The following is a 21508-nucleotide window of genomic DNA, read 5'->3' on the forward strand; positions in this document are numbered from 1 at the left end:
TAGACTAGGCTTGTCCTGTCCAAAGAAGAAAAGAATGAACATGTTGATTGTAGCATTGTGCACAAAGGGAAGGTTGGTAGAAGAGGAGGTCAAAAAGGCAAGCAGGGACTTGGTCATTGAACCTTGTAGTCCTGGTCTTGGGAAGCCATAGCGGGGAGTGGTTACATTTGATTTACGGGTTTTTTTTTTTTTTTAAGCCTCTGGTAATTATTGAGTAGAGAACATGTCTTAAATGAACAAAAGTAGAAGCAGAAAAGCCAGTAGAAAAAAAATAAAAAAAGTCAAGATATCATGATGGCTTAGAGAAAGAAGGTTACAGTGATGATAGATCATGTCATACATCTGTAGGGACCACACCAGCCACTGCTTTGGCAACATAATTTCATTGTTTTGGTTAATATAAACTCTACCTGGTATGACAAAAGCCCAAGATGCTTGATAGATTTGGCCAGTTCCATCAAAGGGGGGCATATGTGTTGTGCATATAGTTCAAAAACAGATTTCATGGATTAATGGCCCAAGAAGATTTTCTTAAAAAAAAAAAAAAATGCAGGAAAGATTATTATCTGGCCAAATAAGAGTGGGGAGCAAACCCAATAGATTCTCATTTAGAGATTCACAGTGACCAGTAAAACCAATTGCTGTTGAGTCAAATCTGACTTAAAAAAAAAAAAGGTGACCCATATGTGTCAGAGTAGAACTGCATTCGATAGTGTTTTCAGTGGCTGTGACTTTTTGGAAGTAGGTGCCAGATCTTTCCTCTGGGTGGATTCAAACCCCCAACCTTTCAGTTAATACCTGAGTGCTTATTAAACATTCTGAAAATCCAGCAGTAAAGAAAGCCGTTTATGTAACCTTGCTTCACCCAGCATTCCCTAAAATCCTTTGACCAAAAAATCCTGTTTTCTTTTTCTTTTGTCACAGAATACTCACTAGCAACCTGAGAAACATGGTTTTGAACAAATTAGTACAGTGGAAAGAGAACCAGAATAAGAAACCATTATGCTCTACTTTCATCATTGCCATTATTTCATGGGATATTGGACATGTCACTCTTCCTGTTGAAATCTCAGTTTGCTCATTAGTAAAATATGAGGTCACAAAAACTGATCACCCACTTTTTTTTTTAATCAAATTGTTTCATGTAAAGCTATTTTACGTAAATCTCCAAAGAAGTATTTCCTTTGGAAGATGTGGCCAACTCTGTTTAAGTGACTTGGCAGCGCTGCTTCACCCCACTCTTTATCTCCTTGAACAGATCACGCCTTGCTCTCTTTATACTCTGTGGGCATTTTTCATCATCTTCATTTGCAGAGAAGGCAATTAGTAACTGGATGAGAATTGCTGCTGACCCAAGGCCTGACTCTCCTAGGAGAAGAAGTGTTATAATACTGTGAATGTGGCTCAGAGACCAATTGGATTTCTAGTAGAGCTGATACACTCACTTAGATGTTACTAGGCAACTGTGCAGGATGGGATGGAAGGAATATTGATGCCCAGAGTGTGCCTTGTAAGCTCATTTGCTTCAAATCCCAGGGGCTACATTTCTTAGCAAATATAATTCGATATTGAGAAAATATCCTTTTGTTAAAAAATGCTCTGTTCTGCTGGGTAAACAATGAAAATGTGAGTCATGTGTCTGCTTGTTGAAGGCTTCATTTGCTTTGTTAACCAAAAAGTCCATCCTTCTTTCCTTTCACTTTTTTTATTCTGAGAATGGTTTATCAGTCCCTGTATTCTCAGGACCTTGAACATTTTCAAGCTGTATCTTTGATGATCACCAGATCACCAGTAAGCCTGATGATCACCAGTAAGCTGGAGGCGGGTAGAGGAAATGGGGGATAATAGGTCATGAAAGAATGGAGGTGGGAGAGATGGGAATGAGAAAGGATAAGAGAAATATTGATGGAAAAGTACAGTTAATTTGGGGAAGGAAAGATGGAGAGAGGAAGAATTTTTAAATTGATGTTAATTCAGTTTGAAGAGACCTAAGGGCTGATAAGGTAAGCCCATTGGGGTCTCTATCCCTTTCTTTGTTACCTAAAATGGTAGCAGTAGAAGATAATATCTTAAGCAGTCTATCCTCTTACCAAGAATTCTCTCTGTGGTAGCTCGGTGTCTGAGCTTCTCCTCAGACAACAGTAATCTGTCGTGGGGCAGGACGTGGATATAGCATGAGAAGCAGAAGAAGATAAAAAGTGAATCTGAGAGGGAAAAAACCCACCAGGGGCAAAAGAAACTGATATGTTGGAATGCAAGGACAAGGGGCAAATGAATAGAGAGAAAAAGGGAGATCAATTTTGGCAAGAGTTTTAATGAGGTTGAGAGTGAATGGGGCAGAAAGAGCTTTGGAGCAAGCGTGAGATATAAGAAAAGTGCCGAGTGTGAAGATAAAGAAGATTTTAAGGAATGTTTCTGGGGGCTGTGATTTGGAGCTCCTTGTGGGATGCTATTGAGGAATGTCAATAAACATTGCAGTTGCTTGTAATAGTTTCTTGTGTGTTTCTCTGAGTATCACATAGAGCAAAGACTCCGTGACGTGCAGCCACCATTTATATTATGATTATGCAAAGGATAGAAGAGTGGAAAAGTTAAGAGGGGTAAGTGGGAAGGGTATATAAGATAGAAGGAAGAGTACAGTAAAGGAACCGTGAAATAGTTTTATTTTCACTGAAGACTTAAAATTATAAGCAAGGGATTTGAGATTAGACTAAGGGCGCTTCCTGGTTGTAGAAGTTACATTATGACAGTTTTTTGATAGTCTGATAACTGGAGAAATCCTATTCCTGGCATTTTAAAGAAAATGCTGACTGCGGAATCTTTCTGGTGTACCATAAAAACACATCTTCTGTGAAAGAAGAATAAATTGAACAGATTTCCAGGTTTGCGTATTTGTGATTCATTGGTTTTGTCCCTTTGAAATGAACTTTAAAATAGTCAATACCAATTTGCCACCCTCATCCCACCACGCTATTTTCACTGGCTCTGCCCTCCTGAGATTTATTTCCCATCAATGTTCTTGACATTTTGCTTTCTGTCTTATTTCCTGGGCTGCATTCTAGAAGGCTGCACCTAATGAAACCACTATGTTGTTTCTATTTATGTAGATATCAGCCTGGGCTTTGCAGTTCCAGCACTAAACACCCTAGAACTCTGTAGTGGTCAATGGACCAGTTAAGTTGAAGGAAGTTCAGCATTGTTTTATGAGAAGTCTAAGCATACAGCATTGTTTCACAAGTAGGTTCTATAGAACATGGAGCCTGCAGGATACTATTTGGCAAATGGATCCCATAGTCAAATCAGTTTGATACACAGTTTAAGGAATGCTGATGTCAGGCAAAAGACACTGGATTAAGAGTAGAGGACTTGACTTCTAGTAGTAGAAGTGCACTTAACACTCTGTGTTACTGTGGCAAGCCACTGAAACTCTCCAGGACTGTAAAATGGAGGTCATGCTATCTATCCAATCATAGGATTAAAGCCTATAGTTGAATTATAATCTATAGGGTAAAGTCCTGGCTGTACTGACAGCCACTCTATATTGGAATTCCAGGTCCACCACCTAAAGCTATGCGACCAGGTAAGATTACTAAATTTATCTGGGCTTCAGTTTATCTCTAGGTGTGAATAATTTATTCATCTCCTAGGGTTGTTAGGAAACCCTGGGGGCATATTGGTTAAGTGCTATGACTGCTAACCAAAGGGTTGGCAGTTTGAATGCGCCAGGCTGTCCTTGGAAACTCTATGGGGCAGTTCTACTCTGTCCTATAGGGTCGCTATGAGTCGACGGCACTGGGTAGGGTTGTTAGGCTTAAGTGAGACAATCTTTGTAAAAGAAGCAATCATCCTCGCCAAATAAGATCCTAAAAAACCAAATCTGTTGCCAGGGAGTTGATTTCAGCTTTTGGCGACCCCATGTGTTAGAGAGTAGAACCACTCCATAAGGATTTCTTAGATTAGGCACCCTGGTAGTGCAAACTATTAAATGCTCGGCTGCTAACTGAAAGATTTGCGATTTGAACCCATCAGCCGCTCCGGGGATGAAAAAGGTGGCAGTCTGCTTCTGCAAAGATTTACAGCTTTGGAAACTCTATGAGACAGTCTTACTCTGTCCTGCAGGTTGGTATGAGTTGAAATCAGCTCAAGACAATAAGTTATAATCTTTACAGAAGCAGTTCACTGGGGCTTTCTTCCACGGAGCTACTGGTGGCTTCCAACAGTCAACTTTTAGGTTAGCATTCAATCACAAACCACTAGTGCTAACTGTGTAAATAGTGATTAGGCCAGTCATGAGTGATAGCAGCAAGATAATCAACAGCAATACTGGGTATAATTATTAAACTTCTTTAAAGAAAACCACTAGTAATAGTAGCAGTAACAACAGCAGCAGCTAATGCTGTTTGAAACCTTATTATTTTCCAGGCACTAAAAAAAAAAAATTCTAAGAGCTTAATGATCTTATTTACTTCCCATAAAAACTGTTAAGTTAGATTCTCTTACTACCCTCATTTTACAGTGAAGGAAACTGTGGCTTAAAAAGTTAAACTTGCTGATGGTCTCACAGTAAGTGGCAGAACTAAAAAGCGTTCTCACTTCTTTTCAGCTCCAGAGGTGTTTAACCCAACCTCTCTCTCCAAGTTAAACGAGGCCTTCCACCTGCCCCTTGGTACTGGTAAACTCTGCCACCAGCTGTGCCAGGACTTAAGGGGAGAAAACTTGTGGGTCCCTTCAGCTCACCAGCAAGTCATTAAGCATGGAAATGAAAGAAGTACAGGCAGGATAAGAAACACTAGAGGCACTTATATTTTCCTACTCATTTTTTTCTTCCTTAGTAGCACTTTTCATTTGGACATGTAATTGTAAGTGATAGTGCTGCATCTTGACTATAAAGAATTTATGTAAGTACTGAGTACTGGTTTGAAAAAAATTAGAGTGGTTGGTACTGAGTTCTCAGGGAGGTTATTGCACTGTAGAGTCTACGAAGGCCGGGGCTGGGACCCTCTATGTTTGGCATGTAGTAGGTTTTCTGGAATGTTGGAAAAGAGGATTTGAAGCCTTAGAGATCTTGCAAGAAAAGTGGGCCAGATTGCCATCTAGTGGCCTCTGACTCAACTTCAGCTCGAAAAAATTGAGGAGCGATTTAGTGAGACTGGTCTTGGGTACTGCAAATGGATAATCTGCTCAGCTACTAACCAAAAGCTTGGAGGTTTGAGTCCACCCAATGGTGCCTCAGAAGAAAGGCCTGGTGATCTACTTCTGAAAAATCAGCCTTTGAAAACCCTATGGAGCCCATTTCTGTTCTGATACACATAGGGTTGCCATGAGTCGGAGTTGACTTATCAGCAACTGGTTTATCTAAAATGGTGAGTCACATTAATGGGTAATTTGGTTAAACATACAATGGAGAGATATATACATGTCAGATCAGTAGTCCAGCTGGGTGCTTAATTGGTCAGCATCAGAAAGGGGACCAAGGGACATACTAGAGATTCAGATTCAGATTTGGCACTAAAGGGAACCAGAGATTAACATCCTCGGCCTTCTCCTTTTTACAGCTCAGGGAAGAAGAGTAGCTCATTCAAGTTCACATGGATATGACCACTTGTACTCAGGCTTCCTGAGTCTGTATCCAGTGCTCAGACTTTCATGTCATGTAGTAGAGTGGGGGATTGTCCTTCATAACACTCATAAAAAAGGAAAGGAATCCATACCAAATTGTATAAATTCTCACAGATCAGCCATTATAGGTCCATCCTTACAAAAGGAGATGGAGGTCATAAGTGGCAAATTTTCCCATTCATCACTGAGGCATCTCTGAGGCTATTATTGCATACCACGGAATTGCTGCTTACTTCTGATACTTGAAACATCATTGTCCTCTGGAGGATTCAACAGCGTTTCTCTATATCTGGTGTTTAAAACCTATTGCCATCAAATAGATTCTGACTCATTGGTGACCCTATGGGACAGAGTACAACTGCCCCCATAGGGCTTTCAAGGAGCGAATGGTGGATTTGAACTGCTGACCTTTTGGTTACCAGCTGAACTCTTAACCATTGCCCCACATCAGAAGTATATACTATGGGAGTCTATTGTGACTTTACTGAGTTTTATTCTATCCCCATCCTCTTGTTTCCCATATAGAGAGATTAGAGAGGAGGAGGAATGATGAAAAAAGTTCTACAACATGTAGACGTTGTTTAGCTATTTCAGGATCTGTTGCCATTGTTAGTTGCCATTGAGTCAGCTCCTACCCATGACGACCCCCTGTACAAGAGAGTAAAATGTTCCCATCCTATGTTATTTTCATGATTGTTGTTATGCTTGAGTCCATTGTTGAAGCCACTGTGTATTTTGAGTGCCTTCCAACCTCAGGGACTCATCTTCCAGCACTATATCAGACAATATTTTGCCGAAATCCTTAGAGGCTTTTTTCAAAGGGCCTTTTATTTTTTTAATTGTTGTAAAAATAGAACACAATGTTTGCTAATTCAGAATTTTTCAAGTGTACAATTTAGTGATATCAATTACATTAATTATGTTGTAGCCATGCAACTATACTCATAATCATTCCAAAATTTCCCTTCACCATAAACATTCACTGCTTCCTAAACAAAGGGTCCTTCTCCCCCCGCCCCCCGAAGCCCTGGTGGCATAGTGGTTAAGTGCTACGTCTGCTAACCAAGAGGTTCGCAGTTCGAATCCACCAGGTGCTCCTTGGAAACTCTATGGGCAGTTCTACTCTGTCCTATAGGGTCGCTATGAATCAGAATTGACTCAAAGGCAGTGGGTTTGGTTTTTTGGGTTTTTTCCTGCCCCTGACAACCACTAATAAACTTTGATCTGAGGCATAACTTGGAGATATTGCAGGTTAGGTTCCAGACCACCGCAATAAAGCAAATATTACAATAAAGTGAGTCACACGAATTTTTTGGTTTCCCAGCGCATCTAAAAGTTATGTTTACACATACTGTAGCCTATTAAGTGTGCCATAACATTATATCTAAAAAAAAATTCACATACTTTTATTAAAAACACGTTGTTTCTAAAAAAAAAGGTTAACCATCCTCTGAGCCTTCAGCAAGCCCTAATTTTTTCTGGTGGAGGGTCTTGCCTTAGTGTTGATAGATGCTGACTGACCTGGATGATGGTTGCTGAAGGTTGGGGTGGCTGTGGCAATTTCTTAAGATAAGACAACAACGAAGTTTGCCATATTGGTTGACTCTTTGTTCCATGAAAGATTTCTCTGTAGCATGCAATGCTATTCGATAGCATTTCACCCACAGTAGAACTCCTTTCAAAGTTGGAGTCCGTTCTCTCAAACCCTGCTGCTGCTTTATCAACTATGTTTATGTAATATTCTAAATCCTTTGTTGTCACTTCAACAACAGGCAAAGCATCTTCACCGGGAGTAGATTCTACCTCAGGAAACCTTCGTTCATCCTTAAGAAGCAACTCCTTATCCGTTAAAGTTTTATCATGAGATTGCAGCAATTCAGCCTCATCTTCAGGCTCCGCTTCTAAGTCTAGTTTTCTTGCTACTTCTACCCCATCTGCAGTTACTTCCTCCACTGAAATCTTGAACGCCTCAAAGTTATCCATGAGGGTTGGAATCAACTTCTTCCAGACTCCTGTTAATGTTGATATTTTGACCTCCTCCCTTGAATCACAGATGTTCTTAATGGCATCTAGAATGGTGAATACTTTCCAGAAGGTTTTCAGTTTACTTTGCCCAGATCCATCAGAGGAATCACTATGTATGGCAGCCGTAGCCTTACAAAATATATTTCTTAAATAATAAGACTTGAAAGTCAGAATTACTCCTTGACCCATGGGCTACAGAATGGATATTGTGTTAGCAGGCATAAAAACAGCATTCATCTTTTGTACATCTCCATCAGAGCTCTTGGGTGACCAGATGCATTGTCAAAGAGCACTAATATTTTGAAGAAATCTTTTTCTGAGCAGTAAGTCTCAACAGTGGGCTTACAATATTCAGTAAACCGTGTTATAAACAGATGAGCTGTCACCTAGTCTTTGTTGTTCCATTTATAGAGCACAGGCAGAGTAGATTTAGCATAATTGTTGAAGGCCCTCAGAGTTTCAGAATGGTAAATGAGCATTGGCTTCAACTTAAAATCACCAGCTTCATTAGCCCCTAACAGGAGAGTCAGCCTGTCCTTTGAAGCCAGGCATTGACTTCTCCTCTCTAGCTATGATAGTCCTACCTGGCATCTTCTTCCAATATACATCTGTTTCATCTGTATTGAAAATCTGTTGTTTGGTATAGCTGCCTTCATCAGTTACCTTAGCTATACCTGCTGGATATCTTGCTGCAGCTTGTATGTCAGCACTTTCTGTATTACCTTGCACTTTTATGTTATGGGGATGGCTTCTTTCCTTAAATCTCATGAACCAACCTCTACTAGCTTCAAGCTTTTCTTCTGCAGCTTCCTTGCCTCTCTCAGCCTGCATAGAATTGAAGAGATTTGGGCCTTATTCTGAGTTAGGCTTTGTCTTAAGTGAATGTCGTGGCTGGTTTGGTCTTCTGTCCAGACCACTTAAACATTCCCCATATCAGCTATAAGGCTATTTCACTTTCCTATCATTTGTGTTTTCACTGGAGCAGCACTTTTAATTGCCTTTAAGAAATTTTCCTTTGTGTTCACAACTTGGCTAACTGTTTGGTGCAAGAGGCCTAGCTTTCAGCCTGTCTCGGCTTTTGACATGCCTTCCTCACTAACCTTTATCATTTCTAACTTTTGATTTAAAATTAGAGATGTGCGGCTCTCCCTTTTGTTTGAACACTTAGAGGCCACTGTAGGGTTATTAATTGGCCTGATTTCAATATTGTAGTGTCTCAGGGAATAGGGAAGCCTAAAGAGAGGGAGAGACGGGGGCAGGCTGCTCAGTGGAGCAGTCAGAACACGCAAACATTTATCAGTTAAATTCACCATCTTATATGGTCACAGTTCGTGGCACCTCAAAACAATTACAATAGTAACATCAGAGATCACTGATGTTACACTGATGTTACACAGATCACCATAACAGATATAATGATAATGAAAAAGTTTGAAATATCGTAAGAATTGCCAAAATATGACAGAGACATGATGAGCACATGCTGTTGGAAAAATGGCGCTAATAGACTTGCTCAACAAAGGGTTGACACAAACCTTCGATTTGCAAAAAAAAAAAAAAAAAAAAAGCCCACAATATCTGCAAAATACAAGAGTGAAGCACAATAAAATGAGGTTTGCCTGTTTGTTTGCCTATTTTTGTTATTTCACATGAGACCATGCAATATTTGTCCTTTTGTGATTGACTTACTTCACTGAGCATAAGGTTTTCAAGGTTCATCCATGGTGTAGCGTTTCTCTTTACGGCTGAGTAGTAGTCCATTGTATATATGTACCACATTTTGCTTATTCCTTCATCCATTTTGATCCATGGGGTTTTTATTGGCTAGTATTTGGAATTATGGAAACCCTGGTGGTATGGTGGTTAAGAGCTATGGCTGCTAACCAAAAGGTCAGCAGATAGAATCCACCAGGTGCTCCTTGGAAATCCTATGGGGCAGTTCTACTCTGTCCTATAGGGTTACTATGAGTCAGAATCGACTCGATGGCAACAGGCTTTTTTTTTTTTGATGGCATAGTAGTTAAGCATTTGGCTGCTAACTAAAAGGTCAGCAGCTTGAATCCACCAGCCTCTCCTTGAAAACCCTATGAGAGATTTCTACTCTGTTCTATATGGTTGCTATGAATTGGAATTGACTCAGTGGCACTGGGTCTGGTTTTTGGTTTTAGTGTTTGAAAGTAGATAGCCAGGTCTTTCTTCCTAGTCTGTCTTAGTGTGAAAGCTCCACAGAAATTTGTCCACCATGGGTGACCCCTTGGAGCCCTGGTGGTGCAGTGGTTATGGCTGCTAAGCAAAAGGTCGGCAGTTAGAATCCATCAGCTGCTCCTTGAAAATCCTATGGAGGCAGTTCTGCTCAGTTCTATGGGTTAGAATCCACTAGATGGCAATGAGGGATGGGTGACCCTGGCATTTGAAATACCAGTGGCATAGCTTCCACCATCACAGCAACATGCAAGCCACCACAGTATGACAAATTGACAGACGGGTGGTGGATTTAAGGATATGTTGTCGTTGTAGGTGCCATTGAGCTGGTTCTGACTAATAGTAACCCTATGTACAACAGAATGAAACGCTGCCCGGTCCTACACCAACCTCACTATCGTTGTCATGTAGCCTTGAGCACATTGTTGCAGCCACTGTGTCAGTCCATCTTATGAGGGTCTTTCTGTTTTTCGCTGAACCTCTACTTTACCAAGCCTGATGTCCTTTTCCAGTGACTGATCCCTCCTGATAACATGTCCAAAACATGTGAGATGAAGTCTCACCATCCTTGCTTTTAAGGAACATTCTGGTTGTACTTCTTCCCAGGCAGATTTGTTTTTTCTTTTGGCAGTCCATGGTACATTCAATACTCTGCCAACACAAGAATTCAAGGGCATCAATTCTTCTTCAGTCTTCCTTATTCATTGTTCAGCTTTTGCATGCATATGAGGTGACTGAAAACACCATGGCTTGGGTCAGGCACACCTTAGTCCTTAAAGTGACATCGTAGCTTTTGAACACTTTAAAGAGGTCTTTTGCTGCAGATCTGCCCGATGCAGTGTATCTTTTGATTTCTCGACTGCTGCTTCCATGGGTGTTGATTTTGAATCCAAGTAAAATGAAATCCTTGACAACTTCGGTCTTTTCTCCATTTATCTAGATGTTGCTTATTGGTCCAGTTGTGAAGATTTTTGTTTTCTTTATGTTGAGGTGTAATCCATACTGAAGGCTGTGGTCTTTGATCTTCATCAGTAAGGCTTCAAGTCTCTTCACTTTCAGCAAGCAAGGTTGTGTCATCTGCATAACACAAGTTTTTAATGAGTCTTCTTCCAAACTCAGCACCCCATTCTTTTAATATAGTGCAGCTTCTTGAATTATTTGCTCAGCATATAGATTGAATAGGTATGGTGAAAGGATACAGCTCTGATGCACACCTTCCCTGATTGAACCAAGCAGTATCTCCTTGTTCTGTTCAAACAACTGCCTCTTGATCTACCGACTGATTCCTAATGAATACAATTAAGTGTTCTGGACTTCCCATTCTTTGTAATGGTATCTGTAATTTCTTAATGATCCACACAGCCAGATGCTTTGCATAGTCAATAAAACATAGGTAAACATCTTTCTGGTATTCTCTGCTTTTATCCAGGATCCATCTCACATCAGCTATGATATCCCTGGTTCCACATCCTCTTCTGAAGCCGGCCTGAATTTCTGGCTGTTGCCTGTTGATTTACTGCTGCAGCCACTTTTGAATGATCTTCAGAAAGATTTTAGTTGTGTGTGATATTAATGATACTGTTCAATAATTTTCACATTTGGTTGGATCACCTTTCTTGGGAATAGGGATAAATATGGGTGTCTTCCAGCTGGTTGGCCAGGTAGCTGTCTTCCAAGTTTCTTGGCTCAGTTGAGTGAGCGATTCCAGAGCTGCATTCCTTTGCTGAAACATCTCTGTTTGGTATTCCATCAATTCCTGGTGCCTTATTTTTCACCAATGCCTTCAGTGCAGTTTCGACCTCTTCCTTAAGTACCATCGGTTCCTGATTATATGCTACCTCCTGAAATAGTTGATATAGTGACTCTGTGTATTCCTTCCATCTTCTTTTGATGCTTCTTGTGTCATTTAATGTTTTCCCTGTAGAATCCTTCAATATTGCAACTCGAGGCTTGAGAAATGCCAAGGGCATTCTTCCATTTTGGTTTTCTATCTCCAGGTCTTTGCACAGGTCATTACAATACTTTGCCTTCTCAAGATGCCCTTTGAAATCTTCTGTTTGGCTCTTTTACTTCATCATTTCTTCCTTCAGTTTTAGCTACTTGATATTCAATAGTGACTTACAGAGTCTCTTCTGATATCCATTTTGGTCTTTTCTTTCTTTCCTGTCTTTTTAATGACCTCTTGCTTTCTTCATGTATGATGTTCTTGAAGTCATTCCACAATTCATCTGGCCTTTGGTCATTAGTGTACAATGCATCAAATCTATTCTTGAGATGGTCTCTAAATTCAGGTGGGGTATATTCAAGGTCGTACTTTGGCTCTCATGGACTTGTTCTAATTTTCTTCAATTTCAGCTTGAACTTGCATATGAAAAATTGATGGTCTCTTCCGCAGTTGGCCCCTTGCCTTATTCTGACTGATGATATTGAGCTTTTCCATTGTCTCTTTCCACAGATGTAGTCGATTTGATTCCTGTGTATTCCATCTAGTGAGGTCTGTGTGTATCTTTGCCTTTTATGTTGTTGGAAAAAATTATTTGCAATGAAGAAGTCATTGGTCTTGCAAAATTCTATCATGTGCTTTACGGCATTGTTTCTATCACCAAAGGCATATTTTTCAACTACTGACCCTTCTTCTTTGTTTCCAACTTTTGCATTCCAATTACCAGTAATTATCATTGTATCCTGATTGCAAGTTCAGTCAATTTCAGACTGCAGAAGTTGGTAAAAACCTTCAATTTCTTCGTCTTTGGTCTTAGTGGTTGGTGCATAAACTTGAATAATAGCTGTATTAACTGGTCTTTCTTGTAGGTGTATGGACATTATCTTATCACTGACAGCGTTGTACTTCAGGACAGGTTTTGACATGTTCTTTTTGATGATGAATGCAATGCCATTCCTCTTCAAGTTGTCATTCCCAGCATAGTAGACCATATGATTGTCTCATTCAAAATGGCCAATACCAGTCCATTTCAGCTCAGTAATGCCTAGGATATCAATGTTTATGCATTCCATTCATTTTTGACGATTTCCTATTATTCTGGATTCATACTTCGTTCATTCCAAGTTCTGATTATTGACGGATGTTTGCAGCTGTTTCTTCTCATTTTGAGTTGTGTCATATCAGCAGTGAAGGTTCTGAAAGCTTGACTCCATATATGTCATTAAGGTCAACTCTGTTTTGAGGAGGCAACTCTTCCCCAGTCGTCTTTTGAGTGCCTTCCAAAGTGAGGGGCTCATCTTCCGGCACCGTATCAGACAATGTTCTGCTGCTATTCCTGAGGTTTTCACTGGTTAATTTTTTTCAGAGGTAGACCACTGGGTCCTTCTCCCTAGTCTGTCTTAGCCTGGAAGCTCCACTGAAAACTGTTCACCATGGGTGACTCTGCTCGTATTTGAATACCAGTGGCATAACTTCTGGCATCACAGCAACGTGCAAGCCCCTACAGTACTATAAACCAACAGACATATATGGACATAGGAGTAATATGCTCTCTATTCTGAGTCATGACTGTGCTCTTTCCTGCTGTGTTACTTGGAGTTTGTTTCTTTGTTTATTCATCTCTGAAATAAATATGGTGATAATGTGCCCTTCAGCTCAGTGTTCTTGTAAAGTTTAAGAGAGATGAAGCATAATAAGGCATTCTGCAGGGATATTTTCTCCTCCCCTTCCCTCTTCCCTTCTTTTCCTCTCCACAGGGGGAAGAAAGCTTTCCATTTTTTTCAATTTTCCTTGTATGTCCTCCTTAAATTTCAAACCTGCAAACAAGTTGAAAAAAGTAGTTCACTGTATACCCAAATATCCTTCTCTTAGATTCAGCAAATGTTAACATTTGCAAGTTACATACATCTCGACCTCAACTCCTAAATACATACACAAGAATCCCCTAAAAGCAAAGAAAATTTTCGATGCCATTATCAGAACTAAGAAAACTAAAAATAGTTCTGTTACGTTGTCTAATATCATTTATGTTCACATTTCTTTAATTTCCCCATGTATGCTTTTATGGCTTTTTTTTTTTTTAGTCCAGAATCCAATCAAGGTTATTTATTGCATCTGGTTATATATCTCTTTAGTTTATTACTTAGAAGGAAACCCTAAATCTAAATGTTTTATTTTTTATTATGTTGACTTTTTGAAGAGTTCAAGTAAGCTGTTTTTAAGATGTCCAACATTCTGGACTTATCTGATTTCTTATTTATCATTAGACTTTGGTTAAGTATTTTTGGAGTAGGATACTACATAGGCAATGTGTGCTTTTCTTACTGCATTATGTAAGGAGGATATGATGGCATCTTATCACTGTTGGTGATACTACGTTTGATCACTTGGTTAGGTTGTTCACTGCTAGGTCTCTCCATTGTAAAGGTCTATTTTCCCCTTTCCACTAAATCTGTTGAGTGAGACTTTAAGATTACACGAACATTCTGTCCCAACACCTGTTGACTCAAAAGTTTTAAGCTCCCACAGATGAACTTTGGCTGAATCAGTTATTACTTTGGAGGTTGAAGGATGGTGATTTTACTCTTTTTTTTTTTTTTTCTACATTGATTATTAGAAGCCTTCTCAAAAGAAGAATTTTTCTTTTTTCACTTCCCTCTCAGGTTGTATTATAGGTTCAAGAATTTTTTTTCAAAGTGTTTAATTCATAACCACCATTATTTTTTTTTTTTTATTGAAGTTCAAGTTTCCCGAAATTTGGTCAGTGGGAGTCTCTTGAAGCTGCTGCTTCTGTTCTTTCATGTATTCGAGTAGTTCCTTGATTTCTGGACAAGACGTCCCAGATTCATTTTGTACTTTTCCTAACCCAACATGATGTTAGTACTAAAAGGGGTACAGAATAATATTTAGAAACTGAGATCTGAATACTGAATTAAGTGTTATGCAAATATTTTTAAAACGTTAGTATTGATGTAGAGGGAAATCCAATCAAGCTGTGTATTTGGTCAAATGACCCTTCTGCCTGTTTAGCTCATCTTTTGGTCAGTTTAAATGCCCCATTTCTTCAAAAAATCCCATAAACTTCTGGTCCCTCAGAATTAGGATAATTTCTCCATCACACACTTGCACCTGGAGTCCTAAACTCCTGTCAATACTCATCATACTTCTAACTGTTCAAAATGTGTCTCATCTGAAAACTCAGCTGGGGAATGCTTCACTTCCAAGCTTCTATGGTTATTGGCAGCATTCTGTTCCTTGCAGGCTGCCAGATAGAGGGCTTTTATTACTGGATGACTGTTGGCCAGAGACCACTCTCAGTTCCTTGCAGTATGTCCCTCTTCACATGGTAGCTCATGACATGGCAGCTTATGTTCTTAAATCCATCAAGGGAGAGAAAGTCTCCTACTAAGACATACATTATGGCCTTAGGTAACATAATCATGAAAGTGATACCCCATCACTTTTGTTGTATCTTATTGGTTAAAAGGAAGCCCTGGTGGCATAGTGGTTAAGTGCTACAACTGCCAACCGAAGTGTCGGCAGTTCAAATCCACCAGGCGCTCCTTGGAATCTCTGTGGGGTTTCTATATGGTCACTATGAGTCAGAATCGACTCGATGGCAATGGGTTTGGTTTGGTTTTGGTATTGATTAGAAGTAAGTCATGGGTCCTGCCCACATTCAAGAGGTGGGTGACTGACTATATAAAAGTGTGAAAGCCAGGAGGTAGGACTTAGAGCAGCCACCTTAAAGCCTGTCTACCACACTTATGTATTTGACATTCTACTGGAGAGAATCAAATGAGATGTATATAAAATAAAATATCAGATGATTATAAATCTCTTTTAAAAAATGAAAAGAGTGATAAAATGGAGACTCACTGGAAGGGACAGTTTTGAGAGAGTAATAAGGTAAGAGCTCAATGAGGATGTTAAATTGGGTGAGACATGTATCATGAGAAGGAATTAGTCATGTGAATATTTACAATAAGTAGAAGGATGAGTAACTGCAAAGGGCCTGAGGTAGAATAAATCAGTCATGGAAGAAGGCCAATAAGCTTGCATGACACTACAAGAATGGCTTTAGAGAGATAGGTAGTGACCAGACCATTTTGTCCCTATGGGCTATGTGGTAAAGAGTTTGGATTTTATTTTAATTACAATTTGACGTCAGTGGAGGGGGTTAATATGGAGTGTGATGTGTTCTAATTTTTGCTTCAATAGGATTCACTATGACTCTTATTTTGTGAATGGGTTGAAGAGGAAGGATGGAAGCAAGGGGACCAGTATAGAGGCTATTGCAACAATCCAGGTGAGGAACGATGATGACTTAGACTTGGGTGGTAGCAGTGGATTTGGCAAGAAGTCTTCAGATTCAGAGTATATTTTGAAGGTAAGGTTTGTGGAATTTTATGATCCATGGAATGTGTGACTGAGGGAAGTCAAGAGGTGGTATCTCTGTTGGGTTTGAGTGGCTGGAAGGATAGTACTGTAGGAAGAATGCATACAAAGAATCAGTGTTTTGGAGAACCTTTTTTTTTTTTTAGTTGTATTAAATTCTTGACATACATCTTTGTTAGTTTTCTCCTCTATATCATATATGCCCCATTACTGCTAATAGGTGGTGTGCTACTGCCACTTTATATCAAAGACTTTTTTTTATTGCCTTACTAATTTTTCCACAAATTTTTCCCTAAGACCAGTATTTTTCCACAAATTTTTCCCTAAGACCAGTATAGTGATGTGGGTGCCATCTAGTGGAAATAAAGTGTTTCTGAAGGGCCATCAAAAAAAAAAAAAAAAGTTTCATTAAAGATAAATTGAAACCCATTATTGCATTAAGTAAGAAAAGCATTTCAATATTTCTGATCAATTTGCATACTACAGTGGATGCCAAACTGGGACAGTATGGTATGGTAGAGAAAAGAAATCAGCAAACGTTAGGCAGCAAGTTAATGTCCTGAATCTGTTGATATACTTATCGAAGAGATTTGGGATCTTTGTAAGTACTCAGAGATTTTGTAGTGTAGTTCATGTGTGTGTGTATGTATGATAGTTAATAAGCCATGGTCATCATCTTTGGGATCTTCTAATCTAGTTGTGAGGACAAGACTAATTAAGGAAACATATTGAATGGTACAAGGCAAGTTATGCTTCAATATTACACTGTAAATTACAGATGAGAGGAGAGAGAAATTCCAGAGGACAGAGCGCTCTGAAAACTGACATGGGCCTTGAAATATGAAGTAGCATGTGGTTAGGAAGCAGGATGTGTGTGTATGTGTTCTGTGCCTTCAAGTCAACTGCAAACTATGGTGACCCTGTGTGACAGAGTAAAACCATAATCCTAGAATTTCCTAGGCTGTAGTCTTTATGGGAACAGATTGCCAAATCTCTTCTGAGTTCAAATCCTTTCGGTTAGCAGCAGGGCACTTAATCATTGTGTCACCAGAGCTCCTTGGTATTAGGATGGGCATCATGAAAAGAGGATAAATTCAGGACAATAAAAATAAAGTTTGAATAACAGACATCATCTGTCTGTCTATTCTAATTAATTGGCTAAGTGAGAGAATTAAACTCTATAGGCAACTCTAATGAAGAGTCATTGAAATATAATTAAAAAAATGATAGTGATGGTGGTGATGAGAAATAATAATTATTAATATCTTCCGTGTGTTGTTGTTAGGTGCAATCCAGTCAGTTCCGGTGATGAGAAATAATAATTATTAATATCTTCCGTGTGTTGTTGTTAGGTGCAATCCAGTCAGTTCCGACTCACAGCGGCCCTGTGTACAACAGAACGAAACACTGCCTGGTCCTGTGCCATCTTTACAATCATTGTTATGCTTGAGCCCATCGTTCCAGCCACTGCATCAATCCATCTAGTTGAGCGTCTTCCTCTTTTTCGCTGACCCTCTACCAAGCATGATGTGTACTTCTCCAGGGACTGATCCCTCCTGACAACATGTCCAAAGTACATGAGATGAAGTCTCACCATCCTCACTTCCAAGGACCATTTCGGGCTGAACTTCCTTCAAGACAGACTTGTTCATTTTTCTACTAGTCCATGGTACACTCAATATTTTTCACCAACACCATAATTCAAAAGGCTTCAATTCTTCTTTGGTCTTCCTTATTCATTGTCCACCTTTCACATGTATATGAGGTGATTGAAAATACCATGGTTTGGGTCAGGCTCACCTTAGTCCTCAAAGTGATGTCTTTGCTTTATGTGTAGTCATTGTCACAAGCACTTTTATACATATTATTTAAACCTCATAAGATACTGTGAGGCAGGTATTAAAATTAATCTCATTTTAATTTGGGGAAAATGAGACATAAGTTTTTTCATAACTTTCCCTAAATCACAAAGTTGAGTAAGTGGGGGATTCTAGATGCAAACCCACCAGTAAGACTTCGGAGCTTGAGATCTCTTGAATTCTGCTAGATGAGCAGAAGAATTGGGATGCATGTACAGAGGAACCTGAATTATGGACAATTGTTTTGCCAGTTATATACCTTGGGAAAACCTCATCCTGTTCCTGGACTTACAGTTTCCTCATATACTAAGCGAGAGTATTAAACTACATCACCTTTTAGATCTTTCTTAGTTCTTCAAGATGTCTCAGTACCATTCAGCCCAGCTGACCAGTACACTTTTGAAATGCTTCAGTCCTTGCATGTTGCCAGGTAGCACACTCTCCAGGTTTTCATCCTACCTCTTTGATCATGCCTTCTCATTTATGTTTCCTGCTTCCTTTCAAAGCCAGAAGGAATGGGTGTCTCTTAACCACTGTGCCACTAGGGCTCCAACCGTCTATCTAGATGACCTCAATGCTCTTATATTTTAAAGCTTTTGTCTCACAACATAGTCTCTGTTTTCTGTCAGCTGCTTTTTATATTTGGAACTTGATCTTTCTAAAAGGATTTTCTGATGTTTCTGATGTTTGAGATCTGTTATGGGCTGAATATGTCCCCCCACAAGATACGTTGAAGCACTAACTTCTGGTACCTGTGAATGTGACCTTGTTTGGAAATAGGGTCTTAGAAGACATTATCACTGAACATGAGGTCATACTGGAGTCGTGCGTTGTGGCGTCTGATCTCACCTAAATTCCCAAGGGATAAGAATCAGGATCAGCACAAAGCTGGTTCCTGTGAGGTGGAGGTCAGACATATCTCTGTTCTCCAATATCTTTACCATTTCTGACACCAGCTGTTTTCCCCACAACACTCTCTACTTCTCTGCTGGATTTGATAATTCGTTGCAAAGGCCACACAAAACTCACAAACCATACTCACAGTTATGTGGTTTATTAAGGAAATGACAGGCTACAACTTGGGATCAGGATCAAGAACCATGTCGGCAAGGTCTGGAAGACTCCCCGAAAGTGGAGAGTACATCTCTCCCTTCTGCAGTGCAGGACAGTTCTTTCAGATTCTCTTACCTGTGCAAGCAGGTGGGCCCTTCTCTCAGCCATACAAGCAAGCAGGTTCTTCTATTGGCCATGCATGCCCCCTCTTGGCCATACATGTCTCCTGTCAGCACCTTCAGGACAGGCTTCCTCTTGGCCCTTGGCCCCTCTTGTAATTTAGAGTTACAGCTCTCAGCATAGCCAGGGCATCTGCTATTGCCAAAGGCAGGCCAACTTGACCCCCACACTTCCTTTGGCCTCTCCACTCCTAACTGCCCTAGCTTATAGCCAGTGTAGCAGTATGCTTAGCTCTCTTAGCTGCTTTCCTTAGCAACAGCTTTCTGCCATCACCACTGACTCTGCCACAGGGTCCCTTCTGGGCCTATCACTGCTGGCTCTGCTGCAGGGCCCCTTCTAGGCTTCTTGCTGTCTTAAGTATTATAGCTCTTGACCCATATGACAGCTCTTTTGGAGGTTCCTCACCTCTTCTCTCTTCTCTCCTTGCCTCTAAAAACCTCTGTGGAGTTGGCTGCTTACATAAGCAAACTCTTGTCAATTTCAAGGCCTGGCCTTCCCAGCAAGACCACAAATTGACATATCCCTGAAAGTCACTTAATCTTTGAGTGGATTTTCAAGCCATTACATAGCAGAAACCCTGGTGGCATAGTGGTTAAGTGCTACAGCTTCTAACCAAAAGGTCGGCAGTTCGAATCCGCCAGGCACTCCTTGGAAACTCTATGGGGCAGTCCTGTCCTATAGGGTCGTTATGAGTTGGGATCTACTCAAGGGCAGTGGATTTGGTTTTGGGTTTATTTGCATAGCAAATCACCTAATCCATGTAAGGTGTGTAAAATAAACCAATCACAGGGCAGACTGCAGCTCAGGACCAGACAAAAAGTATCAAACCATCAGGTTGTTTACAGCTTACCCAAGAAATATCAATCAACGTGGACAAAAGAAACAAACCCTCTGGAGTAGAAAACAACTTGGGAGCCTTCCCCCTACCCCAAGTTTCTTCTCCAAAGAACTAACACAAAGGTAAGTCCTCAGGATTTAGGGGGAAAATGTCCCAACCTGTTTTTCCAAAGAAGGAAGGCAAAAGATCACGTAGAGGAACTTGCTTCACTACAAGTAGGGTGTGTCCTAATCCAATATGAATGGTATCATTAGAAGAGAAGGGATACATGTTACTGCAAATCACGGATTTGAGCTGCCGTCAAGTCGATTCCGACTCATAGCAACCAGACAGAGGGGTTAACTTTCTCCCAAATTCTAATTCTAAAGAGCTAGTGAGAAGGTTTTATAGGGGGTAGGTCAGGGTTACTTAATGTTTTTAAGCACACAGCCCACAGATGGTCTCACGTCTCACAAAACAGCAAGAAACTGTTTATTAAACTAAAGATATGTATTTCAGACATCTGGACTCTAACCAGTATGTTTTTAATAGGCTGAAAAAACTTACATAAGAATCTCTTGGCTAGTAGAACTGTTCTGGGAAGTCCACTCTGGCTGAGATAGGGAGCAAGAAAGAAAGTTGCAGATTAAAAATATCAGGCAGCCTTTATGCTGTTTTGCAGGCTGAAGGCCATTTCTCAAGAGAACAATAAAAGAGAAGACAGACCAAGGCCACAGGAGCTGAGAGAGCTGCACACCCCTTTGGAAGAGAACAGTAGAGCTGGTGCAATAAAAAAATGTTTAGAGATTACTTAGAGCATCATTATAGCATTAGTTATGTCAAGCTCTCAATCACCCATTGTGAATAGGAGAAAACATGTTGTAAGGTTTTAGGGTGTTTGTTATGTTTAAGAGTGGAGCAGACTGCTCAGCTATATCTTGAACAGAACCTGTGCCATTTTCCAAAGACTGGAGATTAGTCACAGCTTATACAGCTATATTAAAACAAAAGAGGAAATATATTCTCTCTACTTTAATATTAAAACACTAAAGAAAATGCATTTTCTCTAATTCATACAGACATGGGGAAGATGGCCATGTGAAGACAGAGATTGAGTTATGCTACAACAGGAATCCAAGTAATTTCTGGGGCTACCAGAAGCTGGGAGAGATGATAAAGCATTCTTTCCTAGATTCTCCAGAGAGAGCATGACCCTGCCAACCCAAATTCTGACTTCTAGCCTCCAGAACTTGGAGCCAACACACTTCTGTTCTTTTAAGACACCCGCTTTGTGGTACTTTGTTATGGTACTTTGTTATGAAAACCCTAGGAAACTGATACTGGACCCTTGGTTATCTTTTTTTTATTTTTTTTTATTTTTTGAGAGTAGTGGGACACTCAAAATCTGGTGGA

At 40.0% G+C, this 21508-nt stretch overlaps 1 pseudogene; it reads right to left on the bottom strand.

Moving 5' to 3' along the window:
* Window positions 1-1207: 1207 nt before the first annotated feature.
* LOC126067228 (tigger transposable element-derived protein 1-like) lies at window positions 1208-17838 on the bottom strand (annotated as a pseudogene).
* Between the last annotated feature and the right edge of the window lie 3670 nt (window positions 17839-21508).

This window comes from Elephas maximus, chromosome 2, assembly GCF_024166365.1.
Source record: "Elephas maximus indicus isolate mEleMax1 chromosome 2, mEleMax1 primary haplotype, whole genome shotgun sequence".
Classification (NCBI taxonomy): domain Eukaryota; kingdom Metazoa; phylum Chordata; class Mammalia; order Proboscidea; family Elephantidae; genus Elephas; species Elephas maximus.